General features: G+C 43.7%; 1 pseudogene; it reads right to left on the bottom strand.

The window, feature by feature from the left end:
• Positions 1-14846: 14846 nt before the first annotated feature.
• On the bottom strand, positions 14847-21307 carry LOC132583377 (zinc finger and SCAN domain-containing protein 21-like; annotated as a pseudogene).
• Between the last annotated feature and the right edge of the window lie 1137 nt (positions 21308-22444).

Here is a 22444-nt window from a genome sequence, read left to right as displayed (position 1 = left end):
CGCGTTATCTTCAAAGGACTGTTGCTTTTGTTAGTACTATGCAGAAGAATTCCCAGAGGGAGTTAGTAACATCTAAAGCCGTTTGATATGCAGGTTCTTTGCTTCACGGTTAGTAATTAGGATTTAAAATGGAGTTAGTCATGTCAAGAGGCAGGTTACATATTACATTCAGCATAGCATCATAACAGTATTCTCCAATGTCTGACAAATGGCTTCTTTGAAGGGTGGATTCTATGGCATTGAACCATGCTGAAGCATCTCCCCAAACTCCTCCCCAAACCTCACTCTCTCCCAGATCCATCCCCAAAGTCTCCAGGTATTTTCCATTGCAGATCTATAAGATTATTGCTGTTTGGAATTTGTGTTTGTACAAAGAAAAATTAGTACAATTTGAATGACTGGGGAATGCATGCTTTGCACTGTTTTTATCAGGACCTCAAGGTCATTTTCTCTTACCCACCTCAGCAACTACAATGACAACATGACAGTCAAACTTGTAAAGATTTGCTTCTTCTCCTCTATTCCATCATATGCTGTTCCCATTCCAGATTGGGACCATAACAGCATTCAGAAGGACCTTCAGTTTCTCCAACACTATTATCCAGATCAGAAACAATCCAGAGAAGGAAATATTTAGTGCAGGAGTGGCCAAACTGAGGTCAGGAACCACATCCAGCTCTTTCACACACAGTCCCCACCACTCCATCTGCTGGCTTGGAGAAGGCATTTGTCTCTTTAAATCACTTCTCCAAGCCAAGGCAGCCAGCAGCTTGGAGAATGCATTTTAAGTTAAAGTTGCTTTCTTTTCCACCTCTCCTTCCCTCCCATCTATTTGGTTTCCTTCCTTCTAACATCTGATGTTCATGTCTTGTGGCTTTCAAATATCATGTTTATTCTTTGTGGCCCTTACATTAAGCAAGTATGGCCACCTCTGATTCAGCCCGTTCCAGAAGATCATGTATTGTCTGCTAGTTTTGACTCTGCTAGGTCACACAGTAGAACGCATGTCTAACCGAATTCTCCTATCAGCATTGGCTCCCAAAATGATGGTGCTGCCCACTGTGGGGGCAGAGGAATTACTTGTGGGGGCTCTAAGAGGCAAGGGGGCAGCAGGTGTGGAGGTGTGGTTCTTTGCCCATGTTGTTCACTTATTTACAATTGACCAGCCAACAACAACAAAGTCTAGAGCCTACAGCAAAACACCTTCCTTGGTTTGTTTTTCAAGTTTTACTGGTCTTATTGTTTTCAGTTATTTCCTTTGGCCACATTTGTAATAGTCACAAGATAGCCAATGGCCTTTGCATAGTGCTGAAATTTTGTGGAAACTGTTGGAATTTTAGTAAATACACTACCAGAGCTCTAGTCAGACCAGTATACCACATTTTGAGAAACTGTCTTCACTGCGTGTGTTTTTGTCTCTTCGTCATTTTTCAAATTTTTTGCTGTTTAGTCCTTAATGTAATAGTATGTGTGTCATTTATTTATATTATACTAGCCTGAAACCCATGCTTCGCTATGGCATTTAACTATGTTTAAATCTTTTTGTTTGTTTTAGGTAGTAAAGGTGTTTTGTTTTTTGGAAGATTTATAAACTCAGTTGACATACTGACTGTTATGAAAAATGCCTATTCTGGTTTAGAGCTAACTTCCCCTTTTAGTCTGCACAACAACCCTGTGAGGTAAGTTAGGCTGAAAGTTTGTGCGTGGTCTGAAATCACAATGTGGACCAAAACAGAAGAGAAGCAACCTCAGTGGGGTATAATGACACTGAGTCTACCCTGCAAAACAGCCATTTTCTTCAGGGGAGCTGATCTCTGCCATCTGGAGAGCAGTTGTAATTCTGAGTGATCTCCAGTTCTCACCTGGAGAGTTGCAACAATAGTTCCCCTGGAGGAAGTGACTGGTTTGGAGGGTAGAGTCTATGGCATTGTACCTGTCTGAGGTCCCACCTCTTCTCAAACCCCACCATCTCCAGGCTCTACCCCTCAGATCTCCAGGAATTTCCCAACCTGGAGTTAGAACCATATCTCTTTCCCGGCAGCAGTAGCAATGTTATTACACAGGTCCAGGGGTTGGCTGGGTGTTGATGAGTCAGTCAGGACACCTGTTCAACTGTCTGCAGAGAGAGGGGGTGGATGCAGGCAGGACCCTGCCAGGCACACAGCACAGCTTTATCCCTTATGAAAATAAATTTTACCCTTTTTGACCCCCTTAGGAGTGGAATTTCTAAAAATCCCTTCTTAGTGGGTGCTTATAACATGGAAGGAATGCAGTTCCCGAATTTTAGGCTTCTAGGTCTACAGGTTTGGGCTGGGTGTTGATGAGTCTGTCAGGACACTTCCTATTATTTATACAGATGAGAAAAGGTCTTTTCTAATGAGGCAATGAAGCCTTCCAGACTGACAAGGCAGACAAGAACTTAACATTTTTGCAGTCCCTTTGTGACAAATTTCAAAAGCAGCCAACACTGTCAAGCATGTTTTTTTCAGTGCTTCTAAACAATACACTGATGGTTTGCATGTATCATACAATATTTCATTGTTGATTGCTAAGTCTGGAAAGCCACATACAATTGGTGAAGAACTCATCCCACCAGCAGTTAGACAGATTCTTGAGTACTGTTTTGTATAAATCCCCACACTATCTTCAAGCTGATTCCTCTCATCAACGATTCAGTGCAATGACATGTGGAAAAAATGGCTGCAAATGTGGAAGATACATTATGCAGAGTACTAATATGGAACTACATTGTGAAAGATACATTGTGCAGATAAATTGTGCAAATGTGGAAGACACATTGTGCTGCATACTTTTCTTCAGGTTTTCTTTCTTTGTCCAGACCACCTTTTTGCTGATGTTTTCAGGATAAATGGATCCAAAGTGTATTTGTGGGTATTTCCCCAGCAGCAGTTGTCTATAATATTTTTAAGATAACTGCTTATGTCACAATTTTGCTATATCCATACATGATTTTTACTTTTGTATTGAATTTTGGCTTAGTTTTTATTTTCTGCTTAGTTTTGCAACTGTTTTCATGTGAATCTGTTGTTTCCCCTGCTGATGCATGTAGCTTCTCTTTTTCTTAAAAAAAAACCCAACAAATTATCTTGTTATAGTAGTATATTGCCATGCGTAATGTGATTTATATTTTTTTAGTATTTATTTTGTACAACTTACTCAAATTTCAGCATATGGCTCATGTTTTAAATCTTGTGTTCTGATAAATATGTACTGTGCTTTTCTAAGTGCAGCAACAACTGTGAAAACCAGATCTGCATCTTTGTTAGGGTTGCCAAGTCCAATTCAAGAAATATCTGGAGACTTTGGGGTGGAGCCAGGAGACTTTGGGGGTGGAGCCAGGAGACATTAGGGGTGGAGCCAAGATCAAGGCTGTGACAAGCATCATTGAACTCCAAAGGGAGTTCTGGCCATCACATTTAAAGGGACAGCACACCTATTCAATTCCTTCCTTCCATAGGAAATAATGAAGGATAGGGGCACCTTCTTTTGGGGCTCATAGAATTGGACCCCCTGGTCCAATCTTTATGAAACTTGGGGGGTATTTTGGGGAGAGGCACTAGATGCTAAACTGAAATTTTTGTGCCTCTACCTCAAAAAACAGCCTCCCACCACAACCCCACATCTCCAGGCATTCCCCTCGCCCAGCTGGCAACCCCCTCCCCCCAAGAGGGAATATTCTCCTTTGAGGCCTTCCCCCCCCCCCGGCCACCCAACTGTAGAAATCTTCATCGTGTCCTGCAGGCCAGCCAGTGAGGGCATGCAGGCAGTTCCCTAGAACTACAAAGAATTCCCAAAGTCCAGATTACCTGAGGGGGGGGTGGCTTAGGTCCGGCCGAAAAGGTCTTTTGTTCTCCACCCAAAACAAACCCCCCCCCCCCGTGCGCGTTTCTAGGCATTTCCCATCCTGGCTGGAGCTGACCTCCCCGGCCCCCCACCGCCCTTTACCGAGGCTCTCCAAACGAGCTGGTGCACCGCGCCTTCCCTCTTCAGGGAAGAGCCTTGCAGCCACAGGGCCAGCCCGGCTGCGCGCCGCCTTCCCAGCCAGACTCGGCTCCCGGAGCCTTGGCTCTCTCCGGTCCCTGCCCCCCGGCCTGGCTGAGCGGTGAAGGCTGCAGGGAGGCCGCCGCTTGGTCCCCGCGCACCTTCCCCGACAGCGCCCGCGACGCCTGACCAGCCATGCTTTCAGAAGCAGCAGCAGCGGGCAGCCAGCCAGGAGTGAGGCGCGCCCGGCACCGCTGCCGCCTCTGGAGCCACTGGCTGGGCTGCCCTCAAGGGTGGGAAGGGAAGGGGCGAGGAGAAGCTGCTGGGTGGGAAGGGCCGCCATTCCCCCCGCTTTCCAGATTTTTGGCGAGCGGGAGGAGAAGGCTCCAAATCGGGGGTCCCCAGGCCAGGCGGGGGATTTGGGAAGCTTAACCTTTGTGCAGAAACAGCTGTAGTTACCCTTTGCTTTTGGCACAGGTTGATAGAGCTCTTCTTATCTCTGTGTGACAAGGGTAGCTTTAGGAACTGTTAAGAACTGAATGGTCAGAACTTCTGGTGAGCAGCTGAGGCATTATTTTTCTTTTTAATTTTTCTCCCCAGGATGATTGCCCCCCTCTTTGGCCCCAGTTTCCATTCATCAATTAGCTGATCATTGGTAGGAAGGGCTATGGTCTTATGCCATAAGAGTGCTAATGGCAACCAATGGTCTTGCTAATTTGTCTCTACTACTTAGTGGAGCAGTTCACACCCTGAGCAGAATATAATTGCTGTAATCTTAAAACGGGCAATGGGCAGATTGCTGTGGGGCTTTTTGTGTTAATGAATGGCTGCTCATGCACAAAACTTAGAGGGTACATTGACAGGAACCCAACTTCTGCTTTACCTTGACCCCATCTCCCTTCTTGCCTTACTTTCTGTCTTCTCTGACTCCCCTGGCCATATTTTCTACCTGCCTTTCCTTCAGGTTCTTCTTTCCCCAGACATTCACACCCTGCTCTGCCTTTGAATTCTTCTTACTTCACAGAGCCTCTTTTTATCATATATATATTTATCATATATATATCATATATATTTATATATATATAAGAGCCCCATGGCACAGAGTGGTAAAACTGTAGTACTGCAGTCTGAACTCTCTGCTCACGACCTGAGTCCAGCAGAAGCTGGTTTCAGGAAGCTGGCTCAGGTTGACTCAGCCTTCCATCCTTCCGAGGTCAGTAAAATGAGTACCCAGCTTGCTGGGGGGAAAGTGTAGATGACTGGGGAAGGCAATGACAAACCACCCCATAAAAAGTCTGCCGTGGAAACGTTGTGAAAGCAACATCACCACGACTGGTGCTTGCACAGAGAACTACCTTTACCTTTATATATATATGATTTTAAAACTATACCTATTTACAAATGAATCCATGTAATCTATTTGCTCTCCAAGAATTCCTCTGGACAAAATATACATTCTCATGTTAGCAATCACCAGCTACAAAAATTTTCTAAGCATTGTGTCCTATTGCCCTCTTGTGCCTGTATCCAGAAATGCAGGCCAGCAAGTCCAGATGAAAAGACTCTCTCATCCCTAGGTTAGCAGCTTTGAGAGCAATCTCTCTTGGGGTTTAATGTCAGTAGGAAATTCTGATTGGTGACAATTGGGGGCTTCTGAGGTAGAAAAAACTAGAGCAGCACAAAAAAGTATTTTCAACCCCTATATATTCCAGAATGTGAGTTGTTATAGTGCAGAAAATCTTTTCTCCCATCATGTACGGTGGAGAATGTTGCAGTCAAACAGAATGGAAATTATTTTCTGCATCTGTGTGCAAAGGTCAAAAGTGGGGTATTGACTTTTGCCTTTGCGGAGATAAGTTGCTTCCTTATCATTATTGAAGTTATTGTAACAGGACTAATTTCTCTGCCATGGCTAGGTACCACACCTGTTTTTCTTCCTTATGATTATTGAACTTATAACTGACATGATTTTCCTGCCATAGCAAAGTCCAGGTGCTAGATACAGGAAAACTGAAAGGAATGTTTACATATAGCCCTCAAGTATTTGCTCTGTGAAGACCAGGCTAGATACATAGTGTTACATTTGGTGCTGGGTAGTAGCAATATCACTGAAACCTCCATCTTTCTCCCCAAGGAGACCCAAAGCTGCTTATATTATTCTCTTCTCTATTGTATTCTGACAACAACCCTGTGAGGTAGGTTATGTTGAGACAGTGTGATTGGTCCAAGGTCATCCAGTGACCTTCCATAACAGAGAGGGGATTTGACCCTGGTTCTCCCTGATCCTAGTCCAACACTCTGACCACTACTCCACACTGGCAGTCTCTCAGCCTTGACTGAATATTCTCCCATCAAAAGCCTAAACTGAAATCTGCATCTCAATGACAAACACTGGAATCGAGATTTTTCTTCTTCTAGCTCTGTGCATCTGAGTCAGCCTGACCACAGTGGGGAGAATTATATGTGCCCAATAAGGCTCTTTCTTTGACAGTGATCTCACAAGAATGTGAGAGAAACCTGTTATCTTAGATTAGTTGGCAATCACAATCCATATTTTTATCCGATAAGAGTATCCTGTCCTTCTTAACTACCTTCCTAGTGAGCCCTAATAAGATAACTATCATCACCTGTACAGAACGCCCCCATGTCTAAGTCCTTCCATGTTGTCAAAATAAAGAATATTAGTTCATTGGGCTGGATCCAGCCATCTTCCCCAGAGATGAAAAAGGGAGGAGGGGTCCTCTCTGAACATCCAATAAAGCAGAGGTGGCCAATGGTAGCTCTCCAGATGTTTTTGCCTACAACTCCCATCAGCCCCAGTCATTGGCCATGCTGGCTGGGGCTGATGGGAGTTGTAGGCAAAAAACATCTGGAGAGCTACCGTTGGCCACCCCTGCAATAAAGCTATGCTGAGGGACATAAAGGACCTAAATGGACAAAACCTTAAATAAGGAGGTGAAATTAGGCAAGATTGAGTGGATAGAACCCATTATTTTTCAATGTTTGCTGCTGAGATCCTTCCAGCTGTGCACATGTCAATCATCTCAAAGATATAGTCTGTGATTAGGATATCCTGCTTCAAGATGGAGAAGGAGTCTCTGACTCCAAGTGACCTCAAAGGAGGGGATGAACTCAAGGAACTGACCTTTGCCCTTGATTTAAGGTTGGCAGCCTAGCACTGGCAACCTCCTGTCAAGTCTGTCTATAACTCTGGCTCAGTCAAAGAGCATTCTGGGTAGAACCAAAGTATAACCAAATGCTGCTAGCTCATACTCTCCCTACCCCCTCCTTTCCTGTAGAGGGTAGCTGTGCTTTGAAATGGAAATATGTGAAAGTCGTATCTGTGCCTTCTCAGGCCTGGCTCATGGAAGGGAGTCAGGAGCCCACTATGATCAAGGCCATACAAGCCTGAGAACGAATTGGTAACATCAATGTGTGAATGTTCCCTGCATAGTCCCCCCCCTTAGGAATTCCTTTGAAGTATCCCTTATATGCAATGTATCTACAGTATGTTCTTTAGTCTTTTCAATGCTTGGCTCAGGCCTCAAGTATCAGTATCAATAAAGTAGTTTCTTTGTATCAACAATGACTCGTTATTGAATCTGCTGACTTGACACCTCCAGGAGATGGCAGGGTGGACCACAGTTTTGGATGAATCCTAGAGCATTGTGCTAACACAGTGACATCACTTACAGGTTCACATTAGATATTGTGGAGTTGGCACAAACCTGCTCCCCCATTTTACTCCCAACACTCCACCAAGCAGCAGAGGGAGCCAGTAGCCCCAGGATGTTTCTCACCAAAGCAGGAGATCTGGCATGGCTACCTATATGCAACATCACGGCATGGGACATCACAGGATGTGACATCACAGCATTACTGTGCTCCCTTCCTTCACTCTGCCACTGCCTCCAAATCTCCGTGAATGTCTCAAGCCAGGGATGGCAACCCTAGAGGGCAGCTAGGAGCAGGCAAAGGCATTGACTGCCACTATTAGCCTCTTGGGGGGCTTCTTCATGCATAAAAGCCTATGATTTGTTATACAAGGAGGTGTGGCTAGAGGAAAGGGGACAAAAGGCCAGAACAGGAGAAAGGGGGGGAGAAGGTCCACAATGCGGGAAATCTGTGGTCTATGTTTTCTGATTTGTATTTGTAGCCACATAGTGTTAAGTGGGTGATCTGTAACATCCAGTCAAGCACTGAGAAAGTTCTGACCACACATCACCACCTTATCAGAAGGAAAGACATGCCATTCTTTTCACCATTTGGCAGCATGTTATGAATATCTAGCTTATTGCATTCCAGAGTAGTAGCTGCATTCAAACAGAGAGTGATTAAAATGTGGAAGTTGCTGCCTGAAGATGTAGTGATAACCACAGGAATAAACAACTTTGAAAGGGGATCAAATTCATGAAGAATAGGGATAGCTCCATACACTGAATCTAAACCTGAGCCAGGAGGCAACATCAGGGAAAGGACTCAGCCTATATGCCTTGTTGTTGACCCTCCAGATGAATTGGTTGGCCACTGTGTGGTACAGGATCCTGAACTAGATGGACCATTGGTCTGATCCAGCAGGGCTTTTCTTAACAGTTTTGTGATAGACTTATTAAGAAGGGTTCCTTTGTCTGACTGTTAACTGCCTATATTTTTTATCATTCAGTTTTTTGCTGGTTTTATATTTTTGTAATGGGTTGCCTTGGTTGTAAATTATGTTTAATGTATTATCTGCTATTATAGTATATATCTCAGGATCTATTTGCTGACAATTTATTAATTAGTGACAGAGTCCCTTCTGTTCTTAGAATGCTATCAAGTGAGGCCAGTGCAGTACATCATGGGATCCCTGCTCCTTTAAGTGTGTGAAAACAGGCTACAATAGCTCACTAGTGAGAGGGAGGGGAAACACACTGTGATGGGCCCAACCAACTTTTTCCCTGGGGATGCTGGGAATTATGGGATCAACATAGACAAAAGCCATGTGGGGTAGAGACTAAATAAGGAAGAATATTGGGCAAGATGGAGTGAAAAAGTCGACTGGATCTCATCTTCTGTTCATTCTTAGAGATAGTTTATTTTGTAAGGGTTTCTGTAAACACAAGGCAGAGCCAAAGATGTGAGGTGATGCTAAATGCCTCTGGCAAGCTGAGGGAAGGTTTGACTACAAGGCCATACCTGTAAGAGACTTCTTTTTACTGAGCTGCTGAAAGTGCAAACAAGTGTTTCTTCAAACTGAATGGACGTTTTTTCCTACTTGTCTTATCTGGCAAGTACTTCACAGCTTGCTATTTGTAGAATTGAACACAAGGGGGAACCATACAACTTCCTTGCTGCAAAACTTGATTACTTTACAAGACTGCAGTTCTCAAGGGCCCTGCAGGAATTCAGTACATATAAATGCATATATCATAATCCTGATTCCCCACCACACCACCACCTTTTTTAAAAAATGGGGAAACTGAAGCAAAGGAAAATGAAAATTGTGCCACCTCAGTAAAGTTTCCTCCCTATCTATACTCTGGTTGCCAGGTACAACTCAGGAATTATTTAGGGACTTAAGAACATAACAGAAGCCATGTTGGATCAGGCCAACGGCCCATTCAGTCCAACACTCTGTGTCACACAGTGGCCAAAATATTACACACACTGTGACTAATAGCCACTGATGGACCTCTGCTCCATATTTTTATCTAACCCACTCTTGAAGCTGGCTATGCTTGTAGCCGCCTCCACCTCCTGTGGCAGTGAAATCCACATGTTAATCACCCTTTGGGTGAAGAAATACCTCCTTTTATCCGTTCTAACCTGACTGCTCAGCAATTTCATTGAATGCCCACGAGTTATTGTATTGTGAGAAAGGGAGAAAAGTACTTCTTTCTCTACCTTCTCCATCCCATGCATAATCTTGTAAACCTCTATCATGTCACCCCGCAGTCGATGTTTCTCCAAGCTAAAGAGCCCCAAGCATTTTAACCTTTCTTCATAGGGAAAGTGTTCCAACCCTTTAATCATTCTAGTTGCCCTTTTCTGGACTTTTTCCAATGCTATAATATCCTTTTTGAGGTGCGGTGACCAGAATTGCACACAGTATTCCAAATGAGACCACATCATGGATTTATACAGGGGCATTATGATACTGGCTGATTTGTTTTCAATTCCCTTCCTAATAATTCCCAGCATGGCATTGGCCTTTTTTATTGCAAACGCACACTGTCTTGACATTTTCAGTGAGTTATCTACCATGAACCCAAGTTCTCTCTATTGGTCAGTCTCTGCGAATTCACACCCCATCAACTTGTATTTGTAGCTGGGATTCTTGGCCCCAATGTGCATTACTTTGCACTTGGCCACATTAAACCTCATCTGCCACGTTGACGCCCACTCACCCAGCCTCAACAGATCCCTTTGGAGTTCCTCACAATCCTCTCTGGTTCTCACCACCCTGAACAATTTAGTGTCATCCGCAAACTTGGCCACTTCACTGCTTACTCTCAACTCCAAATCATTTATGAACAAATTAAAGAGCATGGGACCCAGTACTCAGCCCTGCGGCACTCCACTGCTTACCGTCCTCCACTGCGAAGACTGCCCACTTATACTCACTCTCTGCTTCCTATTACTCAGCCAGTTTTTGATCCACAAGAGGATCTGTCCTTTTACTCCATGACTCTCAAGCTTACTAAGGAGCCTTTGATGAGGAACTTTATCAAAAGCTTTCTGGAAGTCAAGGTAAACAATATCTATCGGGTCTCCTTTGTCCACATTTGTTCACCCCCTCAAAGAAATGTAACAGGTTAGTGAGGCAAGATCTTCCCTTACAGAACCTATGCTGAGTCTTCATCAATAACCTGTATTCATCAATGTGCCTACTCATTCTGTCCTTGATAATGCTTTCTACCAACTTTCCCGGTATTGAAGTCAGACTGACTGGCCTGTAGTTTCCCAAATCTCCTCTGGAACCCTTTTTAAAGATGGGGTTGACATTTGCTACCTTCCAGTCCTCAGGAACGGAGGCAGACTTGTGGGGGAGGGGGGTTGGAGCCAGGAGATATTGGGTGTGGAGCCAGGAGCAAGGTTGTGCCAAGCATGATAGAACTCCAAAGGGTCTTCTGGCTGCCACATTCCTTTTAAGTGCCTTCCTTCCATTGGAAATAATGGAGGTACCTTCTTTTGGAGCTCATAGAATTGGACCCCCTGGTCCAATCTTTTTGAAACTTTGGGTGGGGGGATTGAGGAGAGGCATCAGATGCTATGCTGAAAATCTGGTTCCTCTATCTCAAAAAAACAGGCCACCCAGAGCCCCAGATACCCATGGATTGATTCTTCATTATTGTCAGCGAAGGTTCATTGAAGTTTCCAAATGAGCAGACTTGTTATTTGAAACAAAGTTGCATTTATTGTATACTCCAAAGTTACTTCAGCATGAAAGACATTGGAACTGATGGCAAGCAGTTCAAGTCATTGGTATTTAACATTATACATCAAAGCAATGGTAACTAACCCCCAATTCCCAAAACAAAGGCTGTTTTTGCATGTGAGACTTTTCACACGGCCCACCTTATCTTCTACAGTTGGTGGTTACATTTCCCGGCGGCAATGTCCTTGCTGCCTCTAGGGGGGAGGTGAGAATCTGCCAGGCATTCGCTACTTCAAAGACTGCCTAACAACCTTTGATATTCTTGGGAAGCTACTCCTTGGCTATTCCCTACTTGCCCCCCCTCCACTATTTTACTATTACAGGTTAGTGGGCATCTATATTAATCAATCTGTTTAGTAGTCAGCATACAGAAATAGTATCAATGAACAGAGTCTGACAATTATACCCTATAGGTACCAGTCTCCATAAGGTATAATGAAGTGCCCAGTAGACATTCAACCCCTCCGCCCTTTCTGGTAACCCTGAAATGGGGGGAGAGCCTCCAAACTAGGGGGTCCCATGCCCACAACTGGGAACTGGCAAGCCTAATCTATACCTTCCTTTTTTCATTGATTTCAAGGTAGCCTACTTGGTTCTCCCCTCCTCCATTTTATCCTCACAACCCTCTGAGGTAAGTTAAGCTGAAAAAGTGGCTGACTCCTGAGAACCCTGTTAGCTTCATGACTGAGCAGGCATTTGTAGCAAGGCTCCTCAGTCCTGGACTAGTGCTCCAGCCAGCAAACTATACTGGCTTTCCAGTGCGCGTCTCCAGAAAGTAGGTGTTTAAAAATGCAGAAAGTTCTCCAAGATTTTTTTTTCTCTATTAAGAAAATGATTATCTGCTATTTGGTTGTATGTTATGTTCAAGGCACAAACAAATCTTCTCACTGCACACTGCAAATATACTCCCCAAACTTAGGATCCAGGGCAGGATTCAGCCACTTTCCCACTCAGTCTTGCCCAGTTCTCCTCCTTACTACAGCCCCCAATCCATATAGGTCTGAGCCACACAAATCCTCAGCATCATCTCAGTAATTCTTACAAGGTTGGTTTTATTATCTTCATATTTCTGACAGAAAAATAGGGACAAATATACTGCCTGAAGCCATAAGTGACATTGTGGCAAATTTCCCCTTTCTCTGATATAACATCAGTCTAACCCTGAGTGGCAGCAAAAGCCATACACCCCAAGTCAAATCTAGGATGCCTTAGGATCAGTTCATGCATACTTATTCTTCATTGATTCAAATGATTGCCTAAGTGTGTTCATGAACCATCGTTAATTTAATTGCCAATGCAAGAACTCCCAGATTATCCTGTATCAACTCCAACAACCAAATCACATCAAAATTAGAATTGACAAAGAAATACAGAGGGGGAGAATGAAAAAATTACTCTGAATCCATCTGTAGAAGAAACACTGTAAAATACAGCAGAAAAGAGCAAGGGTTCAGTAGCACCTTAAATACTAACAAAAAAAATATCTTAAAGATGCTACTTTTCTACTGTTATGGACAAACACAGCTGCCCATCTTCTAAAACTACATGCACTTATGGAGGCGGGGGAATGGTATTTTACATGAAGCTTCTGATGTGCCCTTCCATATAGACCAGCCCAGACTAGACACACAGACCTCAGCCTGCACAGTCCAGACCCCTTTATTGAGCAGATTTTGGGCAGTGGGTAGTTTGGATGCCTGCCAACCGCAACCAGTATCTTCTTGTGGAAAGCAGGTAACTGAAGGGCCACCACAGGGGAAGCCTGTGAGAAACAGTTTGAGCTGTTTCAGGACAGGTTCACACCGGAAGAAAGTAAAATTACTTGGAAACAATGCTTGTTCCTCTCAGCCAGCATGAGTTTAGCTACCTATGAGCCAGCACACCTGTGCATTTTGGCCTGTGGAAAAAGACTTCATTCTCCCCTTTCCATGAATATTTTACCACCTGACACTGCATAAAATGTGGCAGCTAAGAACCTGGGCTGGGAACCAAAATCTGAGGTTCAAGCCCTTGGCCATTAACTCCTAGGAAGCCTAGTACTAATCCTGCCGTACCTTACAAGGAACGGTAACTGAGAAAACCACACTAATGTTATTCTGACCAGCAGAGGTTGACAGAATGTACTCACTTGCCAGTGAAGGCCATGAGTATGGATGACTTCAAAATGGGATTAGACAAATACATGGTGGATAGGCTCATCAGTGGCTACTAGTCATGGGGTCTAAAGGGAATCTCCATTTTTAGAGTCAGTAAATCTGAATACCAATTCAAGAAGGCAATATCAGGGAAGGCCTGGGCCTCTATGATAGGCTGGCCCTCCAGGGAAACTAGCTGGCCATTGAGTGAGATGGTATGATACATTAGATTGTCCATTGGGCTGAACCAGCAGGGTTCCTCTTATGCTCTTAATGGTACAGCAGACGTTTTGCATAGAATGTCTCCTTAGAAACATAGGCAAGAGATGAAGAAAAAAAGAGCTAATGGAGACACCTCCATTAGAACCAATCTGTGAGCAAAAAATGAACTTCGCACAATTCCACTTCTGCAAGTAATTAGCCCAGCTGCAATAATGCACAGCATTTCAATGTAATGTTTAATACAACAACTTTATGGAGGAATGGAATGTACAACAGTTGGTACACATGATCTAATTTAATTTGGTTTTGAAATTGTGTGGGAAGAGATATCTTGCACTATGACTGGTATGCATGGAAAAGATGGTGGGGATACAATCACTTTCATTTAGCACAAGGTGACACCAAGGAGTAACTTTTAGGACTTCTACATATGCAAGGACTTTTGATTATATGCAGAAATCTGTGGTACCCAACCCAATGTTAGCAATTTGTATAAATAATGGCTTTTGGTGTTTTTTCCAGTAAATAAAGAAATATTCCATGGAGCAATGGCATAGATATCATATTTTAATTATGTTCATTTTTGAAAAAACCCTCTCTGAGATGAATGCTTTTTATTACCAGCATGCTCATCAGAGAGCATGCACTGTGTTAAGAGATTTCATCATTCACTGCCCCAGAATATGCATCCATACTAGAATGGTTAGCAACAGACATTTTCAACCACGAACTGTCAGCCATCTACTGTCCTTTCAACGGAAGCATATTTGAACATCATCCCTTAGGAAAGCTCATTAAGTAGTGCCATGTTGTTTCAGTAACAGGTTCCTTATGCTTCCCCCCACCCCATTCCTGAATTTTCCAAGCCCAAACTTTGGAAGAACATGATTCTCTGATGTGTCAGCAACCATTCCAGACAAACTGTGTCCACTCCAGTAGGGCACCACAGCATTGCCACAAGCAAACCAGGCCCAGTGTTCCATATTCCTTCACAGGCTGCTTTATGGGCACAGGTTATGACATTTCCAAGGAGACGACATTATGAGTGTGACCCTACCCTCACCCTCCAGTCAGTACAGAAAGGGCACCCTCCCATCCTCATGAATCCTCTGGTGAGCAGAGAGATCCTTTTGTTTGCTGAAGCAGTTTCCGCAAGTGTCACAAATGTAAGGCCAATCCCCTTGGTGTCCCTTCTGGTGTTTATAAAAATTGGACAGGTCCTCAAAGGTTTTCCCACACTCTGTACACTGATAGGGCTTCTCAGTCACATGGCTCCTCTGGTGCTTGTAAAAATTGGAGGCATCTGCATATTGCTTCCCACACTCGGTGCAGTGGTAAGGCTTCTCGCCTGAGTGAATCCACCTGTGTGTGGTGAGGTGGTAGAGCTGGGTAAACCTCTTCCCACAAACAGCACAAGGGAAGGGCCTCTCCCGCCGGTGGATCCTCTTGTGCAAAGCAAGTTCTTGTTTCACTCTGAAGCTCTCCCTGCACTCACAACATTGGTGAGTTTTTTCTCCCCAGAAGAAAGTCCTTGTTTGGCTTTCTGTGTCCTTCAGTTCCTCCCTAGTCTTAGGAGTTGGTGAAGGGAAGAACACTGGAAACTTTCTAGGCCCTTTTGTTTGAACAGTAAATTTGTCTTCCGAAGAGCCAGTCTGCTCACCCAGTTGTTTGTCCTCTTCCCACTCTGAGGATGTTGCCTCACCCATATTCCCCCATGTATCCTTGAGCATTTCCATGGCTACAAGAGTCTTCCTCAGATGGGATGTCTGCAGTCTGTCTTGCAGCCCTGGTACCTGCTGAATTTTTTAAGAAAGAAAGATAATTTTATTCCCATTGCCACACTCGCATTATTTTTAGCAACAGGGTGCACTTGTGGTGCTTTCTTTTGGACTTCCATTTGTATAAACAGCAGAATTGTGCGACAGAAGGTCTTTCTGGGTTGTAACACATCGAGACTGCAGGTGGAAGGTGGCATATCTGAATGATCCCCCAATCTCCTTCCATGTTAAAAGCATATCAGGAAAAAAGAGATCGGCTTAGCCTTCTCTACTGTATGGCATTTTATAGGCAAAAAGAGCATTTTCACAAAAATAGTGTGCCTCCCCCTCTCCAAAGTCAATACCTTTGTAAGACCTGGGGACAGGAGATTGGGGGGGAGGGTCTTATGTTGCATGACTATAACCTTTTCAGTCAGTTGCCGTTCTCTTTTCAGTCCTGAATTCTTGTCCTATTATTATGAGGATGATACCATTGTACAGGGTATGTCACAGAGTAACAGAACAAGAAAAACACAGAAATGGGTCCTTGCTCTCAAACAATGCACAATCTAAATGCAAGTTTCATCTCCACATTGCGGGCTGTAAATCACTCTAAGGCACTGTCCATGTCACAAGTAGGGATGATAATAGCAATAAGAATACAGTTTTTCACCACACTACTTGGGGAACTTTGTTTTCAAAAGCTTTATATGCGGTGTGCTTTTGCAGTGCTTGTGTCACTGGTTTAAAGAGGTGCTTATTTATATTTTTCTAAAAGAAACACATACATCTGCTATTTTTGGGACCTACATTTCACATTTTTTCTTTAATATATTTCAGGCACATCTTTTTCTTCTCTTCTGCCAGAGGAATTTCATATTCATTGTGTGGGTGGAATATCATGTACACAGACTTCAAAGACTATGATGATGAGGTAAAAAAAATGAAGCTGAACCTCATTTTTCACAAATGCTCAGGAAGGCCTAGTTCCCTCACTCCAGCTTGATTTCCAAGCCATTTAAAGAAAAACAAGACCCCTACACCCTCAGCCTCAATGGTTACTTAGCAACTGAGTTGCCTCTGCTCATGGTACCATGACCAGCCCTAAGGGCTCATGGGTAAGTATCACAGCACCCACCCACTAAACTAGCCATGACCTGCTCCAGCTTAAGGCCAGCAGCAGCTTACAAGGTGTGCTCTATCCAAACCTGCTTCAGGAGCTTGTTGAGCCAGTAAGAGTCACTGTGCATGAAAGAATGCATTCATGTCCAGACTGAAACACTTTTTCACACATGACTGATTTTTCCCCTTCAAGTGTTCCTCCCCCTCCCTCCATAAAACTGGTCATAGTGGTCCAACGGAACGAACAAAAAAGCTTGTGCAACAAACACTGCACTGCTAAATGAGAGATAAAAATTCAGGATTGCCTACACCAGCTTTCTTCTATATAATTCATACCCCATGCATACCTTGTGCAATGCTCTCCTTATACGACATCCAGCCAAAATTACAGTCCCAATTCTGATTTGAGGTTGTGCATGTGTGTGGATGCAATACTAGCACTTCTGCTATATTCTTTATTATGATTGTCTGGGTATCTGGTTACATCCCCCATTCTAATCAATTCCTCACTGCACCACTCCTTCTCCCTGGCTTTTTTTTTAAAGGTTTAGTTTTTATACCCTGCCCTTCACTACCCTGTGAGGTAGGTGAGGCTTAGAGAGTTTTGAGAGAAGTGTGACTCGCCCAAGGTTACCCAGCTGGCTTTAGGTGGAGGGGTGGGTAATCAAACCTGGTTATCCAGATTACAGTCTGTCACTCTTAACCACTAAACCAAAAAGTTGATATATGAGATTGAAAATGTGAATCTCTGCCTATGCACCTTTTCTAGACTCCTGTTTGCTTCCTGACACTACACAGGACCAAGTTTCACAGTAAAAAGAAGGTCTCTTGATTTACACATCCCCATTTTTAAAAATTGACTTGCAAAGGTATCAGCAAAATTCTAGAATGGCAAAGAGCAGACTGTGCATATCTCATCTCTCTGCGTTTTTTTTACATTTCAGATCCAAAGCGTAACCCACACACCCTTGAAAGGAAGGAACATATATGAACAAGAAACACAAACAGCAGTAGAGGGACAGAGACAGAAATACATGCATTAACAGGTTGGACCTACTATAGTAGAGACCTAGGTTTAAACCCCTATTCACCTCTGAGGTTTATTGAGTGACCTTGAGCAAGTAACTAAATCCCAACCTAACCATTTTCAGATGGTTATTGTGAAGAGAAAATGGAATAGCCCTGGAGCAGGGGTGGCCAAATTTGCCTATTATAAGAGCCACATAGAATAAACATCAGATGTTTGAGAGCTGCAAGTCATTAATGACAGATGTTTGAGGGAGGGAAAATAAATGGGGAGAGAGAGGTGGAAGGAAAGCAACTTTAACTTTAAATGTATTCTCCAAGCCACCTGCTGGCTTGACGAAGTAATTTAAAGACACAAGTGCATTCTCCAAGCCAGCCATTAGGGCAGTGGGGGCTTTGAGAGCCACACACCAAATCCACTTTTGCTGGTTATCTGCCTGAGCTACTGCTCTTTTCACTGTTTGGCATCAATTCTACAGCTGAAGTTTTATCCATAGTACAGTCTTCTCTTCCTCAGCACACTTGCTGGAATCATCATTTATTGGGAAGAATGGCTGCCTCCCACCCCAAGCACTAAATAATTGCTTCAGAGCAAGGCCTGTGGGCCAGATGAGCTGCATCCCCATACCTTGAGAGTTTCACCAGAAGTGGGGTACCCAGGACAGCCACTCCAGAAGAACTGTTCATCACTTTTGCTGATGCATACTTGTCCATAATCCCCACTCTGCCTTCTACTTGTAGACACTTCTACATGTTCGGAAAAAACCTGCCACTACTCCTCCTTCCTTTTACTTGCATAAACAGATTTCATTTTGCTCCATCACAATGTGTGAGTAATAAAGCATTTACCAAGACATACAAATTTGGGCTGAATCCAGGAGACAGCAGTAAGGTAACCCTTGTGGTCTTTGAACCCAGCCCTTGAGTCTAATTCAAGGATTACACAGACCACATTGGCCTGGTGTAGTGGTTAGGATGTCAGGAAATGACAACCAGGTACAACCAGGTTCCAATCCCTGCTCTGCCATGGAAGCTGATCAGGTAACTTTGAACCTGTCACAATCTTTCAGCCTAATCTACCTTACAGCACTGCTGTTGACACAAGGACAGAGCAGGAGAGGGAAGATTTGTTGTTCAATTTCTAGAGGCTGCAGAAAAGTGTCAATGGGAGGTGTTTTTAGATATGGGTTTTATTTAAGTTTTTTTGGTTTTATTGTTCAAGACCTTGGTCTAAGAACAAGAGATGAAAGAAGAGGAGGAGCAGCAACAATGTGATAGTTCCCAAGAGGGAGAAAAGCAGGATGTTTTAAAAAATGAATAAAATTACCTATCTTCTGTGGAGGCTGAGCCTCTTCTCTAGTCAGCTTATACTGGGCTTCATTCCATCTGGCTGCCTCCTGTGAGTGGCATGTAGAGTGGGACTCAGAGTAAGGAATGTCCCACAATGAGGCCGGGGGTGCCATCTCCTCATCAGAGATCACTTCCTCCATCTTCATGACCTGAGATTGAATCAAACATATAATTTCCAAACTGAAATGGGATGTCTGGGATGAAATGGGAGGGTCTTCATTAATGTCCTCCCCCACTCTTTGTACTGCAGGATATCTGAAGACAGATCACCCCAGATAATTTCAAGCCTGACATGTAACTATCAAACCTATCTCTAGGGGTTCCCATTCAAAAGTTCCTAGCCACCCCTGAGAAAACTACTCTATTGCTAGCTGCTTTGAAGTGGTTCTAATTTAAAATGTCAGTGTTTCTCATTCCAATAATACACACAACCAGAGTGCTTTAAATTCATGCAGTGTGGATACAGCATGTCATGGGGTACATTAGTGGCATAGGGTACACTATTAATGGAAGTGGCCCTCCACAGTGATTTAGAATGTTTTTGACTATAGGTACCATAGAGTTTTTTCCTCCAAAAAAATGCTAGTGTGTCCAGGAAAACCATAGAGTTTTCCCAGAAACGCCTATATCAGCCAACACACAACATCGCTGGTGCAATGACGTCACTTGCATGTGACATTATCATGCCGCATGCGCTTTGCAAGTGCGAAACAACTCCTCTGCTAAAGCCTATGGGGAACTTGGCAACCCTAAGATCATCTGCCATTACTGATTTCCCACTTGAGGAGTGCTAGATAATCTGTCAAAGTTCTCTGGAACAGAACCTGAAAAACCACTGTTCTATGGGAAAAGATACCTGCCTCTTTTTATGGTTCCTCATACCTGAGCTCTTCCTGCCTTAAGAAGACACCAGGTGTTTCCTCTACATACCTGTATAGATCCCTTCCAGAATGCATTCTGTGAACATGCTAGTTATATTGGGCAACACTTGGCCATCACATGTGGGCAGAGGCATCAGTTGCAGCAGAAGGTTTGACAGGACTCCTCCCTTGTAATGAAGCTCCACTACTTGCTTCCAGACATAAGCCAATGAATGCATGAAGATACAGAAAAAGCGAATACAGATATAATTTATGTTGTTGTCACACGGGAGATTAAATAGCCTCCTGCCTCTTTGTTTGTGTGGGGGAAAGCAAATGAGATAGAAAATAAAAAGCTCTCATAGACAGAAATGAATCCATGAGAGTTTTGTATCATTTCCAAAACTAAAACTTTTTTTCCTTACACGGAGGAGAACACCCCTCTAAATCTGGGCACCTCAAGTTCATTCACCTGAAAATCTGACCTCTTGCTGCCGGGCGGTAAATTCTTCCACCAAGGCTACAGCCTGGGCACAGGTCTCTGGATGACATTCCCAAACCCAAGTCCGTACTTCCTCTGGCAAGATGTTCAGGAACTGCTCCAGGATCAACAGTTCCAGAATCTGCTCCTTAGAACAGACCTCAGGTTTCAGCCACTGATGGCAAATTTTGTTCAAGCATCTCCAAGTCTGGCAGGGCCCAGCAGCCTCCTGGGCCCCAACCTGCCTGAAGCGTTGCCGTCGAGTCTCACTACCAGTGTCACAGCAGCACAAGATGGCAGCCTTCACCTTCCTGTAATCTTTTCTGTCCCTCAAGTCAAGGCAATGATAGGCCTCTCGGGCTGCTCCACTGAGGGCAGGCACAAGTCGGACCACCCATTGCTCTCTTGGCCACTGGCAGGCATCAGCCACACATTCAAAAGTGGACAGGTAGACCTCAATATCATCTGCCAGTGTGAGTTGAGGCACCTGGAGGTTACCACATGCAGGAGAGAAGGCTGATGGAACTTAATCAGCCACTTTTTCCTGCCACTGGACTTTCCAGCTTTGTTATGTCTCCTGGTGTTGATTCCTGGATTGTGGCAATGCCACCCATCTCAAAAGCTCTTCTGATGTCCCCATCTGAATAATAAGAGGGGATTTTCTTACACCCTTCAGGTCCTTCTTTGGCACTGAGTCTGCTGGGTCTTGTTCTTCCATTTTGACCACTGGTGGTAAGCCCCATTCAAGCAAAGTGTCACTCTGAAGATTCAAGATTTTTGCTGCTCCCTGCTTTGAAGTCATTGTTCTTTTTAGCCTATCTCTGTAATTTCACACCAGGATCCACCTTGTCTGCTGTGTGGTGGGTGAGACAATGCTGGGAACTGCTGACCTCAAAGCTCAAATGTAAGCCATTGAGTCCTTAATGGTTTCCATGGCAGGCCTGTGAGGACATGTTGCTTCAAATACAGATGTTTTTCTGCTAAAGCCCCCAAGCTTCTCCCTTGGATACAGAAATGCAAACAAGCATGAGAACATATGATGAAATATCCCCTTTCACACACACACACACACTCACACTCACCCTTTCAGCAGCATTATCATAGACATAACGATCTGGCCACAAATGTAAAGTTACCAGAATCAATGCAGGGCTGAGCTCCTAAGAATTTCAAGGACTGCAGCTCCTGCATTCTACATCTCACCCCTGTAACACAATCAAAGTCCTCCTTTCTACTCAGTTTTTTCGTTCTCTTTCCACTCCTATGGCCTACAATTCTTAAGCAGTATTAATCAATACCAAGTAATTTACTGTGAGGATTTTATCCTTCTCTAAACCCCCTCTCCAAGGCTTAGGGTCAAAACATGGTTTGGAACCCAAAATTCAGTGACTCAATTTTGTGGATCTGAAGGCTAGGAAAGAGAAGGTACTGCATTGGATCTTAGCCCAAAGTCCAAGAAGTGATGGAAAGAGAAGGGAGAATGGGGTGAACTAGGAGAGGCAGCTCTGGGAAGTTGAGGGACAGCATGTTACGTGTGGCCTGCAATGGTCTGGGAGATCCAGGTTCAAATTCTCACTTTGTTGTGGAAGCTCACTGGGTGACCTGAGACCAGTAAATCTCAGCCTAACCTACCTAACAAGGTTGTTACTGTAAAGATAAAATGAAGGAAGATGAGAGAATGATGTTGTATGTCCTTTGCGTCCCCCAATGGGGCAAAAAGCAGTGTAATAAATATTTAAACATGGAGTTGCCTGTGCATATAAAGTGCAAAAAGGCCACATAATACAGGCTATCACTCAATAATGCTATATATGTATAAATACTAGAACAATGAAAAATAAAATATCAATTGTTTTCTGTATTAACTGATGTAAGCATCTTGTGTTTTATTTGGTGGAGAGGTAAGCATCATTGGAATTATTCTGCATGTAGATCCCCCAAAGTAGTGTAAGTTTAGAAGCAAGTCCTGCTTTTAAAAATTTGAGATTCTGTGTTGTACAGGAAAATATTATTTATTACACTTGCACTGCATCCTTTTTTCAAAATGCTCACAATGGCAATGTTTACCTCAC

The sequence above is a fragment of the Heteronotia binoei genome, chromosome 15 (assembly GCF_032191835.1).
Source record: "Heteronotia binoei isolate CCM8104 ecotype False Entrance Well chromosome 15, APGP_CSIRO_Hbin_v1, whole genome shotgun sequence".
Classification (NCBI taxonomy): domain Eukaryota; kingdom Metazoa; phylum Chordata; class Lepidosauria; order Squamata; family Gekkonidae; genus Heteronotia; species Heteronotia binoei.
Note: the sequence above shows the minus strand (reverse complement) of the source record. Positions and strands in the feature narration are given on the sequence as shown.